General features: G+C 39.2%; 1 pseudogene across 1 annotated transcript in view; it reads right to left on the bottom strand.

Annotated features, from left to right (window-relative positions):
* Positions 1-15,596: 15,596 nt before the first annotated feature.
* LOC143738650 (NLR family CARD domain-containing protein 3-like) overlaps positions 15,597-25,975 on the bottom strand; it is a 33,952-nt pseudogene continuing 23,573 nt past the window's right edge. The window contains exons 4-5 of the transcript XR_013203930.1: positions 17,484-17,597; positions 15,597-17,383 (exon numbers count right to left, since the gene is read on the bottom strand). The product of XR_013203930.1 is annotated as an NLR family CARD domain-containing protein 3-like (transcript). The remainder of the gene's footprint in view (positions 17,384-17,483; positions 17,598-25,975) is intronic.

Consider the following 25,975-nt stretch of genomic DNA (forward strand, 5'->3'; position numbering starts at 1 on the left):
GTTGAAGCAGTGTTAAAGTTAATGAGTGTACAGGCCGCCATGCTACGGTTTCGTAGAATTCTTGAAAACTTGAAAGGTCTGTTGGTTTATTTGTATAGGTTGTATAGTATTTACAGTCATTACGTTCCTGTGTATATTACGTGAATGACGGGTGGTTGGGCAGATATTGTGTTTTGCGGTAGGTGGTATGCCATACGGAACCGTTGCCACTGAAACTGCATATGAACGCACCAGTGGGGCTCGACAGCCTTAGTCAAACGGGTTGGCGCGTATGGTTGGGTTGCGGAGAGATTGTGAGATTGTGGTTAGGTCTCAGCAGCAACTGTTGGTTTATTTGTATAGGTTGTATAGTATTTACAGTCATTACGTTCCTGTATATATTGCGTGAATGACGGGTGGTTGGGCAGATATTGTGTTTTGTGGTAGGTGGTATGCCATACGGAACCGTTGCCACTGAAACTGCATATTAACGCACCAGTGGGGCTCGACAGCCTTAGTCAAACGGGTTGGCGCGTATGGTTGGGTTGCGGTGAGATTGTGGTTAGGTCTCAGCAGCAACTGTTGGTTTATTTGTATAGGTTGTATAGTATTCACAGTCATTACGTTCCTGTGTATATTGCGTGGATGACGGGTGGTTGGGCAGATATTGTGTTTTGTGGTAGGTGGTATGCCATACGGAACCGTTGCCACTGAAACTGCATATTAACGCACCAGTGGGGCTCGACAGCCTTAGTCAAACGGGTTGGCGCGTATGGTTGGGTTGCGCCGAGATTGTGAGATTGTGGTTAGGTCTCAGCAGCAAGAGGGAAGTAGAGGTCAGTAAGCTGGGCTGAGTTGAGTGGGGGACGGAGGGGGTGACTCTGGGACGCCAGAGTCACTGTCGAGCCCTCTTGAGGTGTCGTGGGCTAGTCGACGAAACACTGAGGACGGAAGGTGCCCATTTGAAGACCCTAGAGATGTTCCCTACTCCGCTCAATCCAGAGGGTTGTTATGGGGGGACCGCACTGTGGTTGCAGCCGTTGTGTGTGCTGACGCGCAATACACTGTATTAACACCAGACAGAAAATTCACATCACCAGATGGAAAGAATGGATGGAGAAGCATAGGTTACTGTAAAGCTACGTCTTAGTTGGTGATTATCTTGGCGAAAGCCGAGTACAAATCAGCATGAAGTTTTAACATCTACTCTCGTGTAATGGAAATCATGAAGATCTGGATACGTCCAGTGACTGCGGTGAATAGTGGTGCTGGCAACAAGGGAAAGACCTTGTGACAGCCTGGAGAGACAGCTGACAGGAGGAAAGAGACCCCAATGGGGCTGGTAAGGGTTAGCTACCCTTGTCGGCAGTATCCAGCTCTGTGTTTACAGGATGCTGGAGACACCCGCCCAAGGCTTCTGAAAAATTAAAGAGGAAAATACCCCTAGAGTCTGCGAGAGCAGGGGCGGAAGATGACTCAATGGTGGACAACATGGTTAACGACTTTGGAATGGAAACGGATATGAGTATAGAGAGTACTTCACAAAAGACTAGTTCAGGTTCTGCAGTTAGCAAAGCCATTGAACTCCAAGCTTGTGTCTGTGGCTGGAGCAAGGCGACAACGGTCAGGGGTTTGAAGATTCATCAAGGGAAAATGAAATGCTTGAGGGAGAAGGGACAAGGGCCTCGCATTGATCAGTACTTCTTACGAAGTCAGTCAAGTCAGTCGAATGAAATCCAGCGACAGGAAGCAAACCACAGTTCGCAGGATATCAGCACCCCTGTCATAGAGGAGAGGAGGGTTTGCACAGTTAGTGATGAACACATTGATTCTTGTGAACCCGGTCAGACTAACCAGCATAAGAGAGAAAAGAACCTCAACGGGCATAGGCCTGGAGTTAGATGGCCAAGAGCTTGTGAGAAAACGGCATGGGACACGGTAAACACAGATCTATGCTTTGCATTAGAAAGATTAACTGGTACAGTTGAAAAGAAGCTGGATAAATTTGGGGACATCATTTACGCATATGGAAGTGAGAGGTTTGGTGTGGAAAAAAGGAAGGAAAAAGTACAAACTACTCCTGGATTGTCTAGACGGCAGCAGAAAATTGAAGGGTTAGTTAGAGAAAGGAGACAGCTGAGGAAGCAATGGAAAAGAGCGGAACAAAGTCAGAAGGAGGGACTCAATCTCTTACAAAGGGCCATAAAAGATAAGCTTGCAACATTACGCAGAGCTGAGCGCCTACGGAAACGCTACAAAAAGAAGGAGCGTGCGAGGGCTAATTTCTATAAAGATCCATTCAAATTCGCAAAGAAGTTATTCACCAGTGAGAAGAATGGCACTTTAAAAGCATCTAGGGTTGAGCTAGAGAGATATTTGGAGGAAACACATACAGATGCAAAAAGGCATAAGCCTATGTCTATTCCGTCAGACATCCCACCTGTCAATCCACCAGAATACCAAATGGAGGTCTGTGCACCTAAGTGGAAAGAGATAGAGCAGGTTGTGAGAAAGGCAAGGGCTTCATCATCTCCAGGGCCTAATGGAGTTCCGTACAGAGTGTACAAGAGTGCTTCAGGAGTTCTACGAATTCTGTGGAAATTGATAAAAGTGGCTTGGGAAAAGCAGGTTGTACCTAGAGCATGGCGCAGAGCAGGGGGAGTCTTTATACCCAAAGAAAAAGATGCTACAAGCATCAGTCAGTTTCGCCCTATTTCACTATTAAACGTCGAAGGAAAGATTTTCTTCAGCATTATTGCTCAGAGATTGTCAACCTACCTATTAAAGAATGGCTCCATTGACACTTCAGTTCAAAAAGCGGGCATTCCAGGATTCTCAGGATGCTTAGAACACATCAGTGTTATCTGGCAACGAATTCAATCAGCTAAAAAGGAGAGGAAGGAGCTCCACGTGACATTCCTGGATTTGGCTAATGCATATGGTTCAGTGCCACATGAGCTTCTTTGGGCATCATTTGATTTTTTCAGGGTACCGATGTCGATAACAAATTTGTGACCCGTCACAGAAACCAGGGACACAAGTCGGCAGCACAACTTTCGAGCAAAATGAGAAAGAAGAGTTTTTTTTCAAAATTGGTGATTTTCAATTTTTTGGAGAATCTGTTAATTGAAATCACGAAGAAGCCTCTCCATGTTTGAGATAGCAGTATTGGTATATTTAAAAGCTTACATTTTGAGGTTGAAATCGGCTTGTTTTCGGAGATTCTAGCATGCAGTAGGGGCGTGGCGTGTCATTGTCTGTGTGTATTTCCATACTGAATAACCCGGCGCTTTTGCCCCCGCCCTCCAAGTCAACCACATGGCTACTTATTATGCTGTGCTCTGGCCAGCTCTCTCTGATATCAAAATTCAATGAAGATTGATGCCGCAAAGATTGTCGCAGACGAGATGAACCGTCTGGCAGTTACACCGAAAATGTTTTCGCCGCACTTCGTGGGCTCGGGAAACTGAACCGGAGGTATGGGCGCAGCGCGCTCGCCCTCAGTGCTTCAATACGGCGGCTCGGCTCGCTGACAGCGGTGGCTGGCTGTTTCATATGTGACGGAGAATCGAAATAGAGGATGCAGTTAAGACCTTTGCTGCTGCGATGAAGGCCTGCCGTGCGTGTTTCTGAAATGTAAGTTAAGCTTCATTTGCTCTTTAGTCGTTATTTAAGATGCTGAACCTGCTGATGATATAATGTGCTTGCGGACATTTCATTTGTGTGTGTATACGCACATAAGAAAGTGGTGTAAAGAGATTTGCAACAGTAATTTGAGGAGGTGAAATGTGATTATTTGGAAAATTGCAGAAATGACTGCTTAAAGAAAAATGCCAGAAGGCATTTGCCTCCTACATAAACTTTAATATTGTTGACATTTTGGGCACACGAGCGTTGCGTACTATTTGCGCTATAGATATGTAGGCCTATGGCTTATTGGTCTTTGTTTGTTGTTGTTGGTTTTGCGTTATATGTATATGGCATATTGGTCTTTGTGTGTTGTTGCTGGTTTTGCGTTATACTGTATGTATATGGCATATTGGCCTTTGTGTGTTGTTGCTGGTTTTGCGTTATATGCAGGCTATATGGCATATTGGTCTTTGTGTGTTGTTGCTGGTTTTGCGTTATATGTATATGGCATATTGGTCTTTATGTGTTGTTGCTGGTTTCGCGTTATATGCAGGCTATATGGCATTATTGGTCTTTGTGTGTTGTTGCTGGTACGTTGCAAATAGAGGGGCAGCACAATTGTTTTTCGCCTAGTGCGGCAGAAGTGCACTCATTCGAAGTGTAAAAAAAGCTGTAAAGCACATGGAGGAGCTTTACAGGGGGTATGGCTTATCTAAATGAGATGTAAATGAGCCCTATTGTCACCCCCAGCAGCAGAGACAGGTGAGAACTGCACAATCTTTAGCTCGTTTTCTCCTCTTTGAGCTTTTTTAAGTGCCTACTTTAAAATGGCCACAACTTCTCCAAATATTATCAGATTTCCACATGTTACACATCGTTGGAAAGCTTGGATATTACACTCTCAGAATCTATGAATAACTCAAAATGCCTCAGAACCGACTTGTGTCCCTAGTTTCCGTGACTGGTCACATTTAGTGAAAGCCTATTTTGGAGATTTGCAATTTAGTTTCTCAACTCCAGAATTCAGCACTACATGGCAATGCTTAGAGGTTGGAATAATGGCAGGATGCACCATTTCTCCACTGGCTTTTACCATGGCAATGGAAGTAATCATTAGGGCATCAAAATGGGTAGTAGGAGGAGAGCGCTTGGCTTCTGGGAAGCGACTACCACCAATCAGAGCATACATGGATGACATGACAACCATGACTACAACGGTAGCCTGCACTAATCGGTTATTGGGGAAGTTAACAGATAATATTGAATGGGCACGAATGCAATTTAAGACCTCTAAATCAAGGAGCATCTCCATAATTAAAGGCAAGGTAGTAGATAAAACATTCTTCATTAATGGTGAGGCAATACCAACAGTTTCTCAGAAGCCAGTGAAGAGTCTAGGGAGATGGTACGATGGGGATCTAAAGGACACAGTTCGAGTGGGAGAAGTTAGACGACAAGCAGTGGAAGGGTTGAAGAGCATAAACAGCTGTGCTCTACCAGGCAAACTGAAACTCTGGTGCTTTCAGTTTGGTCTACTGCCAAGGTTGCTGTGGCCACTGACTGTGTATGAGGTTTCTTTGACAACAGTGGATAAGCTGGAAGCGTTAATAAGTTCATACATCAGGAAATGGTTGGGAGTTCCACGCTGCCTCAGCAGAGTGGGACTTTATAGTAAAGGAGTATTGCAGCTGCCAGTCTCTGCTTTAACCGAGGAGTTTAAGTGTGCCAAGGTCAGACTGGAAATGACTTTAGCAGAGTCACGCGACAAATGTGTAAGGGAGACAGCCCCTGTGGTAAAAACTGGTAGAAAGTGGTCAGCAAAGAAATCTGTAGTAGAGGCAAAGGCTGACCTTCAAATTGGGGATATCGTGGGACAGGTACAGCATGGAAGAGGGGGTTTTGGGCTCAGTTTAGCTCCTCCTAAATGGCACAAGGCAGGCCCAGCCCAAAGGAGGAAGCTGGTAGTCAACGAGGTGCGAAAGCAGGAGGAGAGGATGAGATGTATAAAGGCCATTTCCCAGGCCAAGCAGGGAGAGTGGATGAGATGGGAGAGTGTGGAACAACGCAAAATGGGCTGGCAAGACCTTTGGTCAATGGAAGAGAGTAGGATCAGTTTCCTTATTAGGTCAACATATGATGTTCTCCCATCACCGCAGAACCTAAACCTCTGGGTAGGAGAGGATCCATCTTGTCCTTTGTGTTCATCACCTGCCACATTAAGGCACATTTTGACAGGATGTAAGGTGGCTCTTAGCCAGGGTCGGTTTACTTGGCGCCATGACCAAGTATTGCGATGTTTGGCTTTAGCATTGGAAGGCAAGCGTAGTATGACCAATAAATTGCCGCCTGTTCTAGCAAAACATCACACGCAGAAGACAATATTCCTCCGCCCAGGCGAGCAACCACCAAGAAAAGGTGCTAACACCAATTCTCGCCCAGGACAACTGGAAGCTGCTAGGGACTGGAAGATGCTGGTTGATCTTGATCAACGGCTTATTTTTCCACCTGAGATTGCCACCACTAACCTACGACCAGATTTTGTTTTGTGGTCTGGATCAGCACGCATTGTTCAACTGATAGAGTTAACAGTGCCATGGGAGGATGAGGTAGATGAGGCATATGAGAGGAAGAAACTGCGGTATGCTCATCTGGCCACTGAAGCAGAACAGCGAGGATGGAGAGTCCAGGTTTATCCAGTGGAAGTGGGTTGTCGTGGTTTTGTGGCACACTCTACAACCCGGTTCCTCAGAGACGTCGGATTCAGTGGCCAAGAGTTGCGTCGTACAGCAAAGAACTTATCTGAAGCAGCAGAAAGGAGCAGCAACTGGCTGTGGTTGAGACGGAAAGATTCTAGCTGGCTGTGTACAGGCCGCCATGCTACGGTTTCGTAGAATTCTTGAAAACTTGAAAGGTCTGTTGGTTTATTTGTATAGGTTGTATAGTATTTACAGTCATTACGTTCCTGTGTATATTACGTGAATGACGGGTGGTTGGGCAGATATTGTGTTTTGCGGTAGGTGGTATGCCATACGGAACCGTTGCCACTGAAACTGCATATTAACGCACCAGTGGGGCTCGACAGCCTTAGTCAAACGGGTTGGCGCGTATGGTTGGGTTGCGGAGAGATTGTGAGATTGTGGTTAGGTCTCAGCAGCAACTGTTGGTTTATTTGTATAGGTTGTATAATATTTACAGTCATTACTTTCCTGTATATATTGCGTGAATGACGGGTGGTTGGGCAGATATTGTGTTTTGTGGTAGGTGGTATGCCATACGGAACCGTTGCCACTGAAACTGCATATTAACGCACCAGTGGGGCTCGACAGCCTTAGTCAAACGGGTTGGCGCGTATGGTTGGGTTGCGGTGAGATTGTGGTTAGGTCTCAGCAGCAACTGTTGGTTTATTTGTATAGGTTGTATAGTATTCACAGTCATTACGTTCCTGTGTATATTGCGTGGATGACGGGTGGTTGGGCAGATATTGTGTTTTGTGGTAGGTGGTATGCCATACGGAACCGTTGCCACTGAAACTGCATATTAACGCACCAGTGGGGCTCGACAGCCTTAGTCAAACGGGTTGGCGCGTATGGTTGGGTTGCGGAGAGATTGTGAGATTGTGGTTAGGTCTCAGCAGCAAGAGGGAAGTAGAGGTCAGTAAGCTGGGCTGAGTTGAGTGGGGGACGGAGGGGGTGAATCTGGGACGCCAGAGTCACTGTCGAGCCCTCTTGAGGTGTCGTGGACTAGTCGACGAAACACTGAGGACGGAAGGTGCCCACTTGAAGACCCTAGAGATGTTCCCTACTCCGCTCAATCCAGAGGGTTGTTATGGGGGGACCGCACTGTGGTTGCAGCCGTTGTGTGTGCTGACGCGCAATACACTGTATTAACACCAGACAGAAAATTCACGTCACCAGATGGAAAGAATGGATGGAGAAGCATAGGTTACTGTAAAGCTACGTCTTAGTTGGTGATTATCTTGGCGAAAGCCGAGTACAAATCAGCATGAAGTTTTAACATCTACTCTCGTGTAATGGAAATAATGAGATAATAAAGTGAATAATTGAGTGATGATTGAGCATTATTGAAGACACCTGATGTTAACAAGCAGAATCACTGAAGGAGAAAACCGGAATTTAAAGTCACCATTATGGAGATTGTTTGTTTTAGTTGGGCTTTTGACCCTCACATCATTAACTTTAAATTTTGTTGGGCTGCTGTACATGAGTTATAACAGCCAGATGATCAAATAGAAAAGGTGATCTGATTGTGTTGGTTGTGTTTTAATATAATCATTATATCACAATAATTTGACCTGAATCACTGAACTCATATAGGACCAATTTTCTGAGTTAAGTTTACCTTGTGGATTATAGCAGCACTGCCGTTGTAGAGCATACAATTTTTAGACTTTTCAATGAAATCCAAATGATCAAATCAATAAAAAATAAAAAATAAATTTCTAAAAAAATAGTTATGTAGACATTAAAGGGTTAGTTCACCCAAAAATGAAAATTAAGTCATTAATTACTCACCCCCATGCTGTACCAACCCCGTAAGACCTTCGTTCATCTTCGAAACACAAATGAAGATATTTTTGATTAAATCTGAAAGGTGGATCACTGCTACATAGGCTGCCAGAGGGAATGAAACTTGACGGCCCAGAAAGTCATTAAAGAACATGTTTAAATATTCCATGTGCCTACAGTGGCTCAACTATAAGTTTATCAAGCGACGAGAATACTTTTTTTCCGAAAAATAACCCATAAATAAACGACTTTATTCGACTACTCCTTTTCTTCCTTGTGGGCCTGAGACGAGAGTTCAAGAGATTTCCACGACGCATGCGCGAGAACGGAACAAGAAGTCTTCAATAATGCTCACTCATCACTCAATTATTCACTTAATTATCTCATTAACTTTAACACTGCTTCAGTGTTCATTTAACACTCAGCTCAGAGTTTAATTTGGTCGCTTAAAATTACTTAATTCCATTGTTGAAGTTACATGAACAAATTATGTTTGTTTAACGTAACCCAGTTATGTGGAACCTGTTTACATAAAAAAGCTAATTAAAGCCAACATATTTTTTTGAGTGCAGGAGAAACAGTCTCGTGCACCTCTAATACAGGTGGACATTTGCTTCACAGGACCCACATGTTTCCCATTACACATCATTTATAAACTTGTGTGATCAAACACAATTGTGTCATGTTGGTTATTAAATTAATAGAAAGGTGGTGAACTCAATAGAGATATTCAATGTTTTAATGTTAAATGTAAAAACTACAGCCTACACATACATGATGTTTTATTAACAAAGTTCGGGAGGAGTACGTTCAGATAATTAACACGAGTGGAGAGCACTGACCAATCAATGATATGAGGTGTATATATAGACTCAGCAGTCTCACCTCAATCCATTGTCAGTTTAGCAGCATCCCTCCACCGCCCCTTCTCCACACTTCTAGTCCTAACTACTTACATGGGGGGGGGGGGTACTCTGGGTTCGGGCCGAACTCCCTCCCCCCGGACAGCACGCCAAATACGCATTAAACTTTACCCCCTCTAATTGTATGTAAGTGTGAACTCGTGAAATTAAGATCATGCCGCCAGGATATAGCTGTACAATGTATTTCACAATTATATGCTCAAATTCATGCCATGCTTTAGGACATCGATGAGAACACAATGAGCTCAGATTATTTCAGAATAAGTGGTAAATAAAATGAAAAATAACTCTTCAAGTGCCCTTATAATGGTTTTTAAAATGTCCCCTTTCATGCAGTGTGTAATATAGCTGTTTGTCAATGTAAACATTCTGCAAAGTTGTAAAGTCGAAAGTGCACGATAAATAAAAGTATCGTCTCCCAAAAGAAAGTCTTGAATCTGAACCGCCTAAACGAGTAGTCTGTGATTCAAATCCCACTGCGTTACGGTTATACGTCACTAGAAGTACATTTTGCATAATGCCCGCCTATGTTGTACGTACATCCATCAACGTGGGATTTGACTGAAGGCTCCTTCTCAAATCTTGGAGTTCAACGCAGGATTTGTAAAACGCTTGCTCTTGAAAGATGGGTCAGTACCCAGTTTTTTTTTTTCTGGCCAGCTTACTCCTCAGAATCACAACCTGTAAGTATGAAAAATTAATGGTGTATATATTTTCTACCGGGTGTTCAAAATACGTAGTTTTGTGTTTTATATTGTGTAGGACACCTGCTAGCCGGCTAACTGCATTACGCATTACGTATGGAGATATTTTTGGTGCAAAACTACTGAACGCCCGTGACAGTGAAATTTGTAGTTGTAGAGAATAGCCACACATGTGTATCAGTAAATTTGAAGTCACAGAGAGAAAAGATTAAAGAGTTGCAAACTTGTAGACTTTTTTTTAATCTTCCACAAACACAACACAACGGTTACACCTTCTCAAATTCTTCACTGCAGGTGCACAAATCCTATTCTACAAATCACAAATTAAGAAACTCGTACGCTCACATTTTTGCTACAGTTGCTGCAGTGAATATGGTGCAAAACGCATTTACACACCTGCATCAAAACATGTGAAGTCACGGAGAAATTTTGCTCATCTGCAAATCAGTATGTGAATTCATCCAATGAGAGTTGCACACTTGTAGAATATTTTCTCACAAATGTCTTGTATGTTTTTCTAGCACAAACACAAGTACATAACTACAGCTGCTTGAATCTGCTGCGACAAATCTCAAACACTGTTTTTCGCTTTCAAGTGACAAGTTTCGCGCGCTCTCCCTTTTGCACCAAGTGCACCCTGAAATGTGGTGCAAAAGTGAGTTGTGCATCTGTAGAGGCAGTGGGCGGAGCCTACATTAATATCCATGAGTTTCCCGGGCATGCGTGGAACTGCTCATTCCAGTTCACGCTCCTCGTTTCTCAGCAGGTTTAATGGATTATTTCGAAAAAGGTAAACATAGTTTCAGCGCGAACTTAAACTACAATTGTGTATTGTTTCGTTAAGTTTATAATGTTTTTATTAATTCGTCACTGACTGAATGATTGCTGGCATTCACTTCGTGTAGGCCTAAAAGTACAGCAAACTTCAACTCGTCGTATAAATTGCACCTTGCAAAGCTTTAACTGTGGCTTTTACTAATTGTTATCATTTGTTGATTGCAATAAATTAAAAAAACCCTCATAAATGTATCCTATATAACTTTTATATAGGCTATATTATATATACTTTGCAGTAGTGAACGCACCAGAGAGAAATGCACATTTCATAAGGATTAGATAAGCAGAGAGCAGTCTGTAGTCTGTTTTCTTTCGTTTTTAATTGTTCTGTTTAAAAGTAGACATGTCTGTGAGACAAGTAGCCTATAGACTACCTTATACTCGGAGTTTCGGTTCATTTATGAGACGAGCTCCAGTTCACGCGCCGGCGCCTCTGTTTCGTGATTATCTATCGTCTGCTATATTTACTTCTTATTTATTAAATCCAGGCAATTGGTTGATGAAACATTGATTAAAATTAAGATACAATTAATATAAAACTAAATTCAATTTAAAGAAAGGGGTTGTGCTTTCTGTTTGATGTCTCTGTGAAAGTTTTAAAGCTTTCAGAGCGGTCACGTCCGAAACATTGTTTTTCCTCGTAAATGCGAACACTAAAAATCATAAATGCAAACAAAAAATAAAAAAATTAAAAAGATGAATATTTTATGTTCTGTGGAGACTGAGAGCCAACCCTTCTTCATCTGGTATTACTTTGGTTTGCGGTTTGCAAATGAATTGCAAAATTCACAGAATTACTAAAAAATATTTTAGGCCTAGCTATATAAAATTCAGCCCGCCAAAGTGGCTTGCAGGAGTGACTGTGTTACACGCCACTGCTAAAATCCACCCGCATTCAGCGGGTTGGCGGGGGTTAATGTCAAGCACTACTGTTCATAAGTTTGGTATTAAGGTTCTAAGGTAAGGTACCTTTAAGGTACCAAGACTACATTTATCTAAAAACAGTAATATTGTGAAATATTTTTATCAACTGTAAAATATATATATATATATATATATATATATATATATATATATATATATATATATATATATATATATTGTGATGGCAGAGTTCATTTTACTCTAGATTCCAGTGTCACAGAAATCATTCTAATACTGAATTGCTGCTCAAGAAACATTTCTGATTATTATCACAGTTGAAAATGGTTGTGCTGCTTAATGAAGTGTGGAAATTGACCTTGCCTGCTATAAAAGTATAACATTACTTAAATCATAGTGATTCCAAACTTTTGTCATGCAAATCTTAAATGAGGAAAATGCCAGAATGTCATGTTTTAACATTGATCCAACAAAGTTTAAAGGTTTCATTTTTCAATAGTTCAAGTCAGAAGTAGATCATGCATTTGTATCAATGATCATCATTGTGTATCATCCAGGCACACAGAGCAACATAAGCTCAAAGAAAGAACATGACAAAGAGAAACATCAGTGTAGGGGGCAAAATGTTTATTTGGACACTGATATGGTTGTGGAGTTATTTCCCAGAGATTATTGCCAGATATGACACAGTTGTAAAGCTTCATAAGGTAAGGTATCAGAAGAGCTTAGCAATAAATAAATTGAATGGTAATGGTTCATTTAGGAATATTCTATATCTGCTCTTCTGTGAAATAAGTGTTGCTGTAATCATTCAGGTGTTCTGCAATTTCTGGTTTTATGGTAAAAGTGGAATCTTAAACCTTGTGATATTTTTTTTATTTTTTTTATTAAAGTAACATTCAACAAATTATAAAAGACAGTTTAAAGCATTGCAATGTACAGAGGAAAAGCACAACGAAATAAACAAGTTGAAGTTTGCTGTACTGTTTGCAACTCTTAAAACATTTCTCTCTGACTTCAAATTTACTGATACACTTGTGTGGCTATTCTCTACAACTACAAATTTCACTTTCACAGGCGTTCAGTAGTTTTGCACCAAAAATATCTCCACAAACACCACACTCCTAAAATTACTGAAACCTGATTGGAATAACGAAAAATGCATCATAATAGCCAATGGCATCCAAGCGCACAAATTAGGGGCAGGCTCGCTCCTTATATAACATGGCGCTGAACGACATCTCAGAATCTTTCGACTGAACAACCAATTCACGTAAAACCCTGAGCAAAAGTGACACATAATTACAATGTCTCTTTGCATCATTTCAGGTAACTGTGGTTAAGTCATTATTATAAACGCAGTAGCAGACCTGGTTGAAACACTACGTCCGACAGAAGGGTGCAGCGATGAATCTCTGTGCTTAACATAACTCAACTGAAGTAGTCTATCTCTGTTCAAGCGATGTATCCAGCCGCTACAACGGCAGCAAAAACGAAGCCGTGAACCTGGTTCCCTTACCCAATACAGATAAACAATGCTAACTTGGTTAAGTATAACTCAACTGAAGTAGAATAACAAATTAAGTAAAATCGAACCCTTATTTAACTAAGGTAAAATAAATCAATTGGTCTGAACGTTCAAATTTCAGCAGACAGTTTACTTTTTGGATTCAGAACAACAGCATTAACAACAAGTAAAATAGGTTAAATTCATTCACCTGAACTGTGCACATGAATTTTAGACTCTTAGGTTATGTTCTCACTCCATCCATGCAATAAATGCACATTCTTGAATGAGTGAGGTTTTCTAACCTATTTAAGCTACTTCACTATTATCATCAAATTAAAATCAATCAAAAGCTATATAAAAATGTACAAGTAATTATGAAGATACACCCCCACTCAAAAAAATGATATGTTGGCTTTAATTGACTTTTTTACGTAAACAGGTTGGACATAACTGGGTTACGTTAAACAAACATAATTTGTTCATGTAACTTCAACATAATGAAGTTAAGTAATTTTAAGCGACCCAATTAAACTCTGAGCTGAGTGTTAAATGAACACTGAAGCAGTGTTAAAGTTAATTAGATAAATAAGTGAATAATTGAGTGATGATTGAGTATTATTGAAGACACCTGATGTTAACAAGCAGAATCACTGAAGGAGAAAAACTGAATTTTAGGTCACCATTATGGAGATCAGTGTTTGTTTTGGTTGGGCTCTTGACCCTCACATCATTAACTTTAGATTTTGTTTGGCTGCTGTACATGAGTTAAAACAGCCAGATGATCAATTAGAAAATGTGATCTGATGGGTTTGGTTGTGTTTATAATCATTATTTCACAATCATTAGACCTGAACTCAGAACCCAAATTCTGAGTTAAGTTTACCTTGTGGATTATAGCAACACAATCATACCATTTTTAGCCTTTTCAATGAAATCCAAATGATCAAATCAATAAAAAAGAAAAACTTTAAAAGAATCGTTTGTATGCAGGCACACACAGACATCAATATTTAGCGTATGAATCTCAGCAATGGTGACAAACAGATCACATCTGAACATAAGCTCATTATCTATTCATGCAGCAATGCATGATGGGAGGCATGAATGAGTTTTGATTGGTGGCACCCAGAATGCACTGCAACATGCTTTATTATTGTCACCATTGTTGAGATTCACGGACTGATTCTCGATGTCTGGGTGTGCCTACATAAACAAATTTTTTTTAGAATTTTTTTTTTGTTTCTTTTCTTTTTTTCTTTTTGTTTCTTTTTTATTGATTTGATCAGTTGGATTTCATTGAAAAGGCTAACAATGGTATGCTCTACAATGGCAGTGCTTCTATAATCCATAAGGTAAACTTAACTCAGAAATTGGGTTCTATATGAGTTCAGTGATTCAGGTCAAATGATTGTGATATAATGATTATGATAAAATACAACCAACATCATCAGATCATCTTTTCTAATTGATCATCTGGCTGTTATAACTCATGTACAGCAGCCAAACATTATCTAAAGTTAATAATGTGAGGGTCAAGAGCCCAACTAAAACAAACACGGATCTCCATAATAGTGACTTTAAATTCCGGTTTTCTCCTTCAGTGATTCTGCTTGTTAACATCAGGTGTCTTCAATAATGCTCCAATCATCACTCAATTATTCCCTTAATTATCTCATTAACTTTAACACTGCTTCAGTGTTCATTTAACACTCAGCTCAGAGTTTAATTGGGTTGCTTAAAATGACTTAATTCCATTTGATTAACGTAACCCAGTTATGTGCAACCTGTTGACACAAAAAAGTTAATCTAAGCAAACATATCAAAACCTGATGACATAAAAAAGTTAATTAAAACCAACATATAATTTATTTGAGTGTGTTGAAGTTACATGAACAAATTATGTTTGTTTAACGTAACCCAGTTATGTGCATCCTGTTGACATAAAAAAGTTAATTTATGGAACCTGTTGACATAAAAAAGTTAATTATAGCCAACATATCATTTTTTTGAGTTCTCCCTCAGATGTTTTTTATTCAATGCATAAATCATGCAAAATAAAAGAGTAAGTGTGTCTTTGCCTACATTTTGATTGGGTTGGCTCAGCTAATCCATGGTCAAGCCTAGATCTGGCCTGATACTTTCTGAGGTTTTCCTTTGCCTCACATAAAATTCTGTATTGCTGTGTCTCAGTCAGAAACCAGGTTAAATCAGAATAAATCAGGTTAAATTAGGTCAAGGTCTGTGAGGATGGAAAAGTACCTAATAGACTCAGAGAGAAGATGTGTATAGGTAGTTAATAAGATGGTACTAAAAATGTTAATTAAAAATGATGGATGGCCCTAGAACACTGCAGGTGCAGGGAATCATGTGACCTGAGCTTGATAGCTGATTGGCTACCTAGTGATAAGAAAAGGTATTAGACCTGAAATTCCACCATAGCAAGTCAGATGAACATCTGCATTTTGTTACTTGTCAAAAAAAAGTTACTTCTTCTGAAACCTGAAACTTCGACTCTTGAAAGATTTCTTTTGAGACCCGATTTGAAGACTTTGAATTTACCACAACAATACTTACTGAACTGATCTGGATTCTTTAATCGCAGGCAGCAGCTTCTCAAAAACTTGCAGTTTTTTCAGTGTCCTTTTTTTCTCCAACAAATCCATTAATATCCAACTCATCCAGCATCTTCTCTGATGTCAACAACACAAAAGCTAAAGCTGACCACAAAGATGAAGAGAGTTTGGCATCCTTTATTCTTCCAGATTTCAGATACTGTTGTACAGTATTTCCTCCACTAGTGAACGATCACCCAGTTCATTCAGACAGTGGAACAGATTGATGGATTTCTCTGGAGAGTCAATGGTCCTGATCTTCTTCTTGATGTAATTAACTGTTTTCTTATTTTCAGTTATGCTATAAGAAGTGCTTGTCTGTTTCATTAGTCCGTGCAGAAGAACCTGATGAGACTCCAATGACAGACCCAGAAGGAACCGCAAGAAAATGTCCAGATGTCCATTTTTACTCTGTAGAGCCTCATTCACAGCTCTCTGATGCAGCTCAGATAATGAAACATGTTTAAACATGAGCTGAAACCAGTCATTAACTTTAGACCACAAGCTCTGTTGAATGATTGTGTCAAACACATTGATGTTGTTGTTTGTGAAGCAGAGGTGCACATATAGAGCTGCTAGATGTTCCTGAATACTCAGATGAATAAAGCAGAAGACTTTCCCCTGATACCAGCCAGACTCCTCTCTGAAGATCTGAGTGCACAATCCTGAGTAAACTGATGCTTCTGTCACATCAAGGCCACACTCTCTCAGGTCATCCTCATAGAAGATCACATTGCCTTTCACAAGCTGCTGAAAAGCCACTTTTCCCAGTTTGAGGACTGTGTCTCTATCTGTCACATTCTTCTCATAGTCCTTCTCATGTATGATATTGGTCTGAAGGATCAGGAAGTGTGTGTACATCTGAGTAAGAGTCTTGGGAATCTCTCCAGTCTCTGCTTCGCTCAACATTTTCTCTAATACAGTGGCTGAGATCCAGCAGAACACTGGGATGTGACACATGATGTAGAGGCTCCTTGATGACTTCAGGTGTGTGATGATTGCATTGGCCAGACTCTGATCACTGATCCTCTTCCTGAAGTATTCCTCTTTCTGTGGCTCATTGAAGCCTCGTACCACTGTCACTCGATGGACACACTCAGAGGGAACGAGATCGGCGGCTGCTGGTCTGGAGGTGATCCAGATGAGAGACGAGGGAAGCAGATTCCCAGTAATGAGGTTCGTCAGCAGCACGTCCACTGAGGCTGATTCACTTACATCACACAACCTCACATTGCTCTGAAAACCCAGAGGCAGACGACACTCGTCCAGACCATCTAAGATGAACAACACTTTATATTTATCACTGGATATTTCTATATCTTTAGTTTCAGGGAATAAGACATGAAGAAGATCTGAAAGACTGAGTGTTTTGTCCTTCATCAGATTGATCTCCCTGAAAGGAAGTGGAAACATGAGCTGAACGTCCTGATTCTCTTTCTCTTCAGCCCAGTCCAGGATGAACTTCTGCACAGAGACTGTTTTTCCAATGCCAGCGACTCCCTTTGTCAGCGCAGTTCTGATGGGTTTGTCTTGTCCAGGTAAAGGTCTAAAGATGTCATTGCATTTGATCGGTGTGTCCTCTTTTGCTGGTCTCCTGGATTGTGTCTCAATCTGTCTCACCTCATGTTCATTATTGATCTCTCCACTCTCACTCTCTGTGATGTAAAGATCTGTGTAGATCTCATTCAGGGGTGTTGGGTTTCCCTGCTTTTCTGTTCCCTCATACAGACGCTCAAACTTCTTCATCAGATTTGACCTAAAACTTTTGAGGACTTCATGGCTGTAAAATTAAAATACCACATTATTACATGAGTTACTAAACACAACATATCTTTATACTGTACCATAATTAAATTATATATTTTACTGGAAGGTTTTACCTGAGATCAGTCTGTGTATCTCCACTCCTATAACCTAATGGCTGATTCATAGACCCGTCACTCATCATAGACACACAGCTGGGCTCTGGCTCTGATCTCTTCTGATGAAGTGAACTATAACAGACACAGATTAAACTGAATGCTTTTAATTACTCTATTTAACAGTATTACATTCATTTATCATAATAAACAGGGCAGGCGCTCCGCACACGCACTGCGCGTAGGGCACCAAGTGCTTGGGCGGGTTTTGTAGCGCGGGTGCCCTTGTGTCGTGTATGCATGTCCAGGGGGGCATCGCTAGTAGTGCAAATGATCCGGGGCAGGCTTTTTTAGCCCTCCATGTTGAATCTTTTATTTTAACGGTGGTCCGGGAGTTTCTCCCCCGGGTAATTTTGAAACTTGGGCTGTTTAAGATGCAGTTAGTTTGTTTGAGAAGAAAAGGAAGACCGCTTAGATACGTTTTTTCGTTGTTGTTCTATGCGGATAATGCGGTCATTTTCAAGAGGTTCATAGGCCAAGGCCCAAGGGCAACAAAAAAACCCACAATCTCAGTGTTTGTATATTTTCATATTCACAGAGTTGTCAAATTATTAGGGCTAGGAAAAGATTAATCGCATCCAAAATAAAAATTTGTGTCTACATGATATATGTGTGTGTACTGTGTATAATCATTGTGTGTACTGTGTATAATCATTTTGTATATATAAATACACACACATATACACGTATATATTTAAGAAATATTTGCATGTATATACTGTATATATTTATATATAATTTATATTATATATACATTTAAATATTTTATATATAAATAACAAATATTTCTTAAATACATACATGCAAATGTGTATTTATATATATACAAAATAATTATACACAGTACACACACATACTGTATATCATTCATGTAGACACATACTTTTATTTTGGATGCGATTAATCGCGATTAATCTTTTCCCAGCCCTAATAGAATAGCTGAATGGTGTCTTAATAGCGATGTAGACAGTCCCTTTGTTGAGTAAATTCAAATGGGACAACCACCACTCAAAACCAAAATAAACAGTGTTCCAACCAATCACTGACAGGGGCGGGTGTTGTGAGGTTTTGCGCTCGTGCACGGCTGGACGCGAAATCGGAGCAACACCCGCCCCTGTCAGTGATTGGTTGGAACACTGTTTATTTTGGTTTTGAGTGGTGGTTGTACCCATTTGTTTTTGTGTGCAGATCTCAGAGCCTACGCTGCCTACAGAGATGCGGTTTTTGGACGGCATGCTTATGGGGCGGGCAGCTAGCGGATCGTTAGGAAAGATTAGACATTTATTTTTGGGCCAGAAATCACTGATACAACCTTTAATGAAGGTATAACCACGCTAGGGACAAAAGACTCGTAAATCAACTAAGAGCCACTTTCCCTCTCAGACATGTCACCTTTCTGATTGGTCGAGTTCAACCCTTAGGGGAGGATCTTTTCCACCCTGGACGAACTGATTAATTGATTGTAATATTAATTTAGCCATGTCAAGTTAATCCAATTAACTGTCCCAAATATTCATAATTAATCATAACAAAATATTATTGATTATTAATATTTCATATAGCTAGGTTCCTTACAACAATATTGGTTTACTTCCTAAAAAAGTAACTAATTGCATTACTTAGTTACTTTGTATGGCAAGTAATGTGTTGTTACCTTTGCGTTACTTTTTCTCACCTCGGTTGGGCTTGCTTGTTTGTTTTGTAATAACAAAAAAAATTTAAAAATAAAAAAATTTAAAATTTTAATAAAATTAAAATAAAAAAAAAAATTTGGCAAATGTAAATGTCCTTTCACACCAAAAGTTCATTCTGGATTTCAGAAGAATAGTACGCAGGAGAAGAAAGTTCAACATTTCAACACTTCAGTAATTAAACCCAAAAATGAAACAAATTAAACAAATGTGATGTTTATCTAAATTATTCGTGTGTTTTTTTTTTGCTTAGAATGGTTAAATTCGATAATCGAAGGTCAGTAGCAAATGCATTGGTTAATAAAATGAGATTAAATGCATAAAGTATATTTGTGTAATTTCACAATTAATTATTGCTGGTTTGAGTAATATTGAGAATTTGCGTTTCACTGTTTTTATTCATTTTGAGGAATACTGATTCTGTTCTGAAATGAGTAAATGCATGCTCACATTTTGTCTAGGACTAAAAAAAACATCATGTTTACAGCGCACAAAAAAAAAAAAAAAAATGATCACAGCGCACACAACACCTCTGCACTCACACCCGATTTCTCTCAACATGGGGACAGAACAAGAAATGGGAAAACAAAGTAACTTCAGCAATACTAATCTGAAAAAGTTGTATCGTAAATTTGAAAAAGTATTGCGTTACTTTACTAGGTACTTGAAAAAAGTAATCTGATAACGAATACGTGTATATACTATATACGTGTATATATATATATATATATATTAGGGGTGGGCCGTTATCGGCGTTAACGTGCTGCGTTAACGTGAGAATCTTATCGTGCGATAAAAAAAATATCGCCGTTAATCTATTCTCAAAGTTGGGTTGGGATCATAAAATAGCTTTTTCGAATATCGTTATATTTTCGCGCAAATTGCGCAGCAGGGTATTTTCCTGTCAGGGACACAAGTATACTTTTACATGTTACGTTGGGCGATCGTTCCTCTCGTTACTTTACATGTTGTTAAATGAATTTATTCCAAGCGCGCTGTATTTTATGGGCATGAGCGATGCTCAATTTACAAATGAATCACTCTTTTGGGTCGATTCTGTTCAAAGACTTCATCAAACAAGTTGGCAGATCTGTCTAAATCGGTTCGCGAATCAGTTCTGTTCATTTCCTCATGCACTGAATCACTGAAGCGCGTTCAATCACACTCGACACGGAGTCGTAACAGGAAGATTTAAGAACACCAAGAGCTACAGTTTAGTCTAGTGAAAGCAAATCTGCAAATGCATCATATTTTTTGCCAGCGATGAAGATCTTTATTAGTTGAACATCATCGTAAGCTGTCTGTGAATGCATGATTCCACATGACGATACATTCGATTTCATTTCATTCAGGTAATACATTTTACAACCAAACAGATTATTACGCCAAAGTATGACATTATCCGTTGGACATATACATTAATTTATAGGCTACAAAATAAATAAGCTACCATTGTGTACAGTATATGAAATGAACACCCGCCATCCCGCGGTAATGTGTGTGTATTGCGCAGGGGCATAGTCACACGAATAGTTTACATTGATTGAAACTAGTTTGTTTAAAAAGGATGAGGCTTTCGCCTGTAAAGGCAGGTTCACATAAAATCATTATGACATATGACATTATTTTTTGATCTAACTAGCATCTTGTTTGGCGATGCGAAAAAAGGACTGTAGCTACATCGTGCTTATTGTTTTTTTCTTCTTCCAATTAGACGAAGTTACTATGTTTAAAAAAACGACGAAAACATGTTACTTGTTCAATTAAACAGTTTGTTTGATGACAAACGCTAAAGATGAAATTGGCCTCCCTTTCTGTCATTGTAATTGTGCGTTTTATTTATTTATTTTATTTTATAATTTTCTTTGAACGATATTCGACTTTTGCTCCTCTATTGTCGAATGGCATTTTTGGCAGAAATTCACATCCCTACGCGAGGCAAACTATTCTCAAAGACTTACTTTTAGACATTATTTGGGTAGCACACATATTCTGAATGCCTTCGGCAGAATTCAAATGAGCCATTTTAATCTAGATTAATCTAGATTAATTCCAAGATTCCAGTGTGATTAATCTAGATTAAAAAAATTAATCTATGCCCACCTCTAATATATATATATATATATATATATATATATATATATATATATATATATATATATATATATATATTTTTTTTTTTTGTGTAAATGTTAAACCTCAGTTCAGGCTGTGTATCTCCAATCTTAAAAACTAATACAGGGAAGTGGGGTGAGGGAAGTGTTCCCAGTTCCGGCTGACCTTATCTAAGCAGCCTAACATTAAATTATAGAAGTCTATAGAGTGTTACGTGAATGCAAGGTCAAAGAGATGTGTTTTTAGTCTAGCTTTGAACTGACAGACTATGTCTGCTTCCCGGACAATGTTAGGAAGACTGTTCCAAAGTTTTGGTGCTAAATAGGAAAAGGATCTACCGCCAGCAGTCGATTTATATATTCTAGGTATTATCAACTGGCCGGAGTTTTGAGATCGCAATAGACGTGAAGGACTAGAATGCGTTAAGAGCTCGCTCAAGTAATGGGGAGCTAAACCATTTAGTGCTTTGTAAGTAATCAGCAATATTTTAAAATTTATACGATGTTTAATAGGGAGCCAATGCAGTGTTGACAGAACCGGGCTAATATGGTCGTACTTCCTGGTTCTGGTAAGAACTCTAGCGGCTGCGTTTTGAACTAGCTGTAGTTTGTTTATTAAGCGTGCAGGGCAACCACCCAGTAGAGCATTACAATAATCTAGCCTTGATGTCATGAACGCATGAACTAGTTGTTCCGCATTTGTCAATGAGAGCATATGACGTAATTTAGATATATTTTTAAGATGGAAAAATGCGGTTTTACAGACACTAGACACGTGACTTTCAAATGAAAGATTGGTATCAAAGAGCACACCCAGGTTCCTAACTGACGACGAAGACTTAACAGAGCAGCCATCAAGTGTTAGACGGTATTCTAGGTTATTACGTGTGGAAGTTTTTTTGTCCAATAATTAGAATCTCTGTTTTTTCAGAATTTAGTAGTAGGAAATTACTAGTCATCCAATTTTTAATATCAACTATGCATTCCGATAATTTTGTGAATTGGTGAGTTTCATTAGGTTTGGAAGAAATATAGAGCTGAGTATCATCAGCATAACAGTGAAAGCTAATTCCATGTTTCCTAATGATATTAAATTAAAGGTAGCATGTACAGAGTAAAAAGCAACGGTCCTAGTACTGAGCCTTGTGGTACGCCATACTGAACTTGTGATCGATAAGACATCTCTTCATTTACTGCTACAAACTGGTAGCGGTCAGATAAATATGATTTAAACCATGCTAGTGCAATTCCACTAATGCCAACATAGTTTTCTAGTCTATTTAAGAGAATGTTGTGGTCAATGGTGTCAAATGCAGCACTAAGATCAAGTAACACTAATAGAGAGATACAACCACGATCGGATGATAAGAGCCATCGGATCAATCTTATAAGTGAAGAAGTTCATAAAGTCATTACTGCTGTGTTTCTTGGAAACTTTTGGGCTTGAAGCTTTCTTTTTCGTTAGTGTAGCCACTTTTTCAAATAAATACCTTGGATTATGTTTATTTTCTTCTAATAGGGTTGAAAAATAAGCATATCTAGCAGCTTTTAAAGCCTCTCTGTAAGCAATCGAGCTCTCCTTCCATGAAATCCGAAAAACCTCTAGTTTTGGTTTTCTTCCAGTTGCGCTCCATTTTTCTAGCTGCTCTCTTAAGGGCCCGGGTGTGCTCGTTGTACCACGGTGTTGGACTATTTTCTTTAATCTTCTTTAAGCGCAACGGAGCAACTGTATCTAAAGTGCTGAAAAGGAGAGAGTTAAAAGTTTCTGTTGCAATATCAAGTTCTTCTAAGCTATCTGGGATGCTGAGACGATGAAACTGATTAGGAAGATTATTGATAAAGCAATCTTTAGTGGCAGAAGTGATAGGTCTAACATACTTGTAACACGGAGTTGGCTTTGCAGCCTTGGTTAAATGTAATTTATCAGCATAGTACTCGTCACACCTCAAAAACACAGCTGGGCTCTGGTTCTGATATCTTCTAATGAAATGAACTACACCAAAGAGAGAATTAAAGTTATTGCATCAAAAAAAGCTTTTCATATTAAAAAAATCTCATATTCAGATATCCTTACTTTAACACTAGAATGGCCATGACGGTCATTTTGACCATTTTGAATTTCATATCTGCAATAACTTTGTTGAAAAAATAAATAAAATCCTGGTGGTACCTGACTTTTCCAAAAAGTGTCTGTATTTTCATTTAAAATGTTTTTCATATAAATTACACATTTACCTATTTCGGCCATAGACGGTCATATTGACCGCACTGAATTTCGCGGTATTCTTTTGTTACATTTCCCACGGTTGACCTTTGTCTCTCTCACTCTCCGGGAACACTTCCCATAAATCCTGATGTACTCGTTACATCATAAGAAGAATAGCATCTACGCTAATTTTAGTGTCTTTGTTTATACCGAGGTTTACCGCAGTCTGCCGGATCCAGGCCGTATCCAGATCTGATGAAGGACCTGCGTCTGGACCCGACGACAACGCAGTCCTGAAGTGTCAACTAGTCTTATCTTTTTTCTAGAAATATCATAAATATCAAAATACCATAAAATAAAAATGTTAATATTATGTTTTCTAGAAATGTTATACCCGAGTCTGTGTATCTCCCCTCTTCAAATGTACTATGGGTGCATCTCAGTCAGCTCTCTACTGTTCAGTAGTCAGGGCACAGATGAGTTAGTTGGTCATTTAAAGGTTAGACATTTTAAGTACCGTCTCATTCACAGAATCCTTCCAGGGTACAGAAAGGGTTGCTCCCTAAAAAGTCCCACAATGCACTGTGAAAACCAATTCAAAGCCTGCATTGTTAAATGGGACGGTCTAGCCTACGGGGGACTGTTCTTGTCGCCTAGCAACTGTGATAGCTACCGTTGACAAGCATCAGTAATGTACTGGACTTTATATTCAACTACCTTAAAACAAAATTTAGACAGGATCACAAATAAAGAGTATAAACTATATAAAATCGCATCTTGGTAAGATATGTCAACATTTGAACTGCTTTATATATATATATATATATACACATTTTTTGTATCATTAGATACATTAGAAACCGATCAACTTAGACTCTTGAACGGCGTCTCAATTCTCTTAAGGCTGCGTTCACACTGTCAGTCCAAATCCGATTATTTGTGTATCTGATTGGAATCTGATCTAAAATTATTGATGTCCACACTGTGTATCTAACTGTTCAGATCCGATTTGTGTGTCCATGCACTCTTTCGTTTTCTTGAATATCTGCATTGGTTTCAATGCCAATGACGTTGTGGAGGGGTTTGCAATAGAGATGTGTATCTTCTGAGGCAGCGGCAGAATATGTTATAGGTTTCAAAATATGTCTCCGTCATATTGTCATTTTCTGCTGGTCTGGCACTTTGCAACAACACAGCATTGTTCGGCAGTGACTTTCAGCATGTTACCTACAGTGTTGTGCAAGTTACTTCCAAACTGTAATACATTATACATTACTTGTTACTGTTATTTAAAAGTAATATATTACCTTACAATATTATTGTCTCAGAATTGTAATGCGTTACATTACTCCTGTATTACTTTTGAGTTACTTTCACCAAAATAGCTATACAGTAGTAGAAATTAACATTCTAAGGCTGTAACGATATGCGATATGAAACCGAAATCGCGACACGCCCCTTCCAACTCCAAGAGTTATCCTTCCCGTCCAGATCCAATGCTACCACATCTTTAAATTACTATTAGTATTATTTGAATTTTGAAGTTAACATTATAAAATACGTAGACCTACACCACAAAACTAGTTAAGGATAAATTATATAAAATTGGGGAATTCCAGCGTTATGGATGTGACATTTGCAGTCAAAACTTGAAATATAAATTCTCAGAAAATGCATTTAATACCAATATATTGAAACCTCTGTTTATCCATAGGCTACCCCCTTAAAGGAGTCCAGGCATTAGAAAAATACCAGTCTACACATGCGTTTTATATTTAATATGAGGGAAATACACACGCATGACAAAACAAATATTGAACTTTTAGGAGGCAAAACATTTTTTTGTAATTCTGTTAATTACACTGCGCAAATCAAAAGTAATACTACCCACCGGATGAAGAAGGGTTGGCTCTCCACAGAACATAAAATATTCATTTTATTTTATTTTTCGTGTTCGCATTTATGTGGAAAAAACAATGTAAGGACGTGACAGTTCTCCGTTACGGACGCGACCGCTCTGAAGCGGCACTAAAAGACTGTTTTAAAAACTTTCACAGAGACCTCAAACAGAAGACACAAAGCCTTTCTTTAGAGTGAATTTTGATTTGTACTAATTGTATCTTAATTTGAATCAATGTTCCATCAACCAATTGCCTGGATTTAATAAATAAGAAGTAAATATAGCAGACAATAGATCACGACATGGAGGCGCCTGCACGTGAACTGGACCGCGTCTCATAAATTAACCGAAACTCAGCGTATAAGGTAGCCTACCTGAAAAATATATTTCAATCTATATTGAAATGTCTACTTGTAAACAGAACAATTCAAAACGAAAGAAAACGGACTGCTCTCTGCTTATGAAATGTGCATTTCTCTCTGGCGCATTCACTACTGCGAAGATCGCGAGTCAGCAACGTCAACTTCATCTTTATTAATAAA

The sequence above is a fragment of the Siphateles boraxobius genome, unplaced genomic scaffold (assembly GCF_051911475.1).
Source record: "Siphateles boraxobius isolate OS27281-9 unplaced genomic scaffold, OSU_SipBor_1 15, whole genome shotgun sequence".
In the NCBI taxonomy this organism is placed as follows: Eukaryota; Metazoa; Chordata; class Actinopteri; order Cypriniformes; family Leuciscidae; genus Siphateles; species Siphateles boraxobius.